At 34.7% G+C, this 2,861-nt stretch overlaps 1 pseudogene; it reads right to left on the bottom strand.

The window, feature by feature from the left end:
* Nucleotides 1-1,027: 1,027 nt before the first annotated feature.
* On the bottom strand, nucleotides 1,028-2,457 carry LOC101633312 (annotated as a pseudogene).
* Nucleotides 2,458-2,861: the final 404 nt, after the last annotated feature.

Genomic DNA, 2,861 nt, shown 5'->3' with positions numbered 1-2,861 from the left:
ATTTTGATTTCTTCTTGAATTTGGTTTATTAATTTGATTTGATATTGTAATGTTTTTAGCTCCTATGGTTTTATGTGTGTTAAGGTCTTATTATAGAAAGTTTTCTTTTTTTGTATTTATTCCCTATACTGATTTTGAAGTGTGTGTGTATACAAATATGTTGACTTTAAACAAATTTTTGCTACATAGGATTGTCATATAATTGGACATTTCCCTACTTCGTACACAGTTGTGCTTTCTCTCCACAGAAAGACTGCTTCTTCTCATCCAGTGATAGCAAGCACTAAAATTCTGATTTTAACAGAATAGTAATAAACATGTTTTAGTGATTTAAGGTGAAAATGATACATTGGTGCATGGCTCTTACACGCAATTATCAGGAAAATACAAATGTTTTATTAAAAAACACAAACTAAATTATCTGTGGGCATGGAAAATGACAGCAGTAGGCCACTATATAATTCAAATATATAGTGATGATTATAGTGATTTTTCTTAAAGTTCAGCCAGTCTTTTTTCCAGTCATTTACTTCAATTGACTCACTTGAAGTTATAGATGAGGTACACTGCTTTGGGCATCCACTTACAATGCATACATCATGCTAAATCACTACTTTAGGAAACAGAACATACCACTTTCCATACAACCTCTCATTCCACCTATTTCAGAGTCCTCTTCCTAAGGGATTTTTGTAATGACAGCTTCTGGTGTAATCACAGAAAGGCTACTTCAATAGAATCTAATAAAGTAAAAATGAAAAACAACGAATAACTATAAACCAGAGACATTATCAAAACTGGGGCAGGAAGAGCACACATGACTATGGTACTAGCACATGGGTGAAGTGGTGTTGGGAAGTCCATGGGGATTACAACCTAGATGAAAACTGCACAAAATGAAGAACGATGTAAAAACAAATAAATAAATAAAAATTCAAAAACAAAAAAAGATTAAAGAAGTTCTTACAACCTTGGTTGAATCAGTGATCCTTTTTTTTTTTTTCTATCATAGTCACACAATCTCCAGTCATAGTATCCTATAGCCAACTTCTGAGGAAATCCACAACATTTTCTCATTTATAATGATCCTGCAACACCTGCGTTCTCAGCAATAATCACTGCAGTGTACTTGAGTGTCCTTTTAATAAGTTCTATATGTTTTTTTTTTTAAATTTTCATTAGCTGAATTTAATGGGTCAAAGCTGGAACACACCAATGCAGAACATAACTTTCTCCCAGAACAATGCCTTCTTTGACAGCAGCTCTTGTAGCATCGAGGACATCTGTAAATCTGTCTTTCTTTTCATTTGCTTCAACATCACTTGAACAACCAAACTGCAACACAGCTACTCCATCTAAGAGGTTTGCCAGATGTTCATTTGTTTTTCCTTCTTATATTCACTAGTTGTGACAGCTAATTGCTTGGTGATTCCTTGAATACTTTTTTTTTTTTTTCAATTTTAGCTTGTCAATTTTCCCTTTCAACAGTATCTTTGGTCAAAATTCCCTCTCCTTCTTAGAAGTTATGAGGTTTAACATCTTTAAGATTTACAGTAAATCCTCCTCCAAATACTTTGTTACCACTAGTAATAGCTACATCTTTAATCTGGTTGTTTCTATTGTAACCCAAATGTGAAGCTTTGGTACAACTTGAAGATCAACTTTTAACTTATTCAAAATAAGGGTACTCAAAGCGTCCTCATGAACATGTGTAGCACATCTGATCAGAGACTTATATTGGGCACTGGAAACTGCAAGAGCAAGTACAATTGACTGGTTGTTAGAAATTGTCTTTTTATTCCATAGAAATAGACATCTTGGAATTCACAATCTAACTCAACATTCATAGCATCCATTTTTCCATCCTTTACTCTGTGATGCCCTTTCTTTCCACCTTTTCCATTGCATCAGAAATGATGTTGTCAATTGCTTGGTTTCCATTTGCAGAAATCACAGCAATGTGAGATAATCCTTCAGGGATTGTTGACTGATTGTTAAGTTCAACAATTACAGCATCAGCAACTAACATCACACCTCTTCATATTTCTACTAGACTAGCACTGTTGCTATTCTTCTTGAAGCCTTCCTTGGCAAGAGCAATACAGCTAGCCAATGCAGTGGCAGTAGTGGTAACAACCCCAGTCTTTTTATCTGTGTAAATGGCAATATCTTGAACAAGTTAAGTGCCAATATTTTATTTATCTTTTAAGTGAATGGGATTTGTAACAGTCACACTATCTTTTGTTACTTTGGGACTTCTCCATCTCTGGTTAGCTATCACTGTTGTTCCCTTTTGCCCTATAGTAAACACCACAATATCAGCTAAAAAAGCTACACCTCGAAGCATTAAGGCTTGGCATCTGCACCAAATTTTACACCTTTGGCAAAAACCTGAGTGAGATGAGCAGTCAGTGCCCTGGCCATACACCTAATCAGAACTGTGGTTAATGAAAGCATTTCTATCAGAGATGGACAAACTGGCAATAAATCAGGCCATCAGCAGTGAGACAAGGATATTTATATTTGTTTATTTTTCAAAAATTTAAAGTAATGTAGTCAGAAGACCCTTCCACACATATAAAATCATCAATGCCTCTTCAACATTTTCATTCTGATGATCATTTCACTGACTTTATCTGAAATATTTAGAGTTATGAGAGAATTAACACAGCTGTATTAGTCAGAGTTATTCCAGAGAAACAGAATCACTGGATATGTGTCTATAGAGGAGGAAAGATTTGAAAGAATTTTCTCCTATGACTGTGGGGCTAGCCAGATTAGTAAACTGGAAACCCAGGAAAGATTTGATATTGTATTCTCAAATCTAAAGGCACTAGAATTATTTTTACGTTGAGGGTCCT

The sequence above is a fragment of the Condylura cristata genome, unplaced genomic scaffold, assembly GCF_000260355.1.
Source record: "Condylura cristata isolate star-nosed mole 26May11 unplaced genomic scaffold, ConCri1.0 scaffold00005, whole genome shotgun sequence".
NCBI lineage: Eukaryota > Metazoa > Chordata > Mammalia > Eulipotyphla > Talpidae > Condylura > Condylura cristata.
Note: the sequence above shows the minus strand (reverse complement) of the source record. Positions and strands in the feature narration are given on the sequence as shown.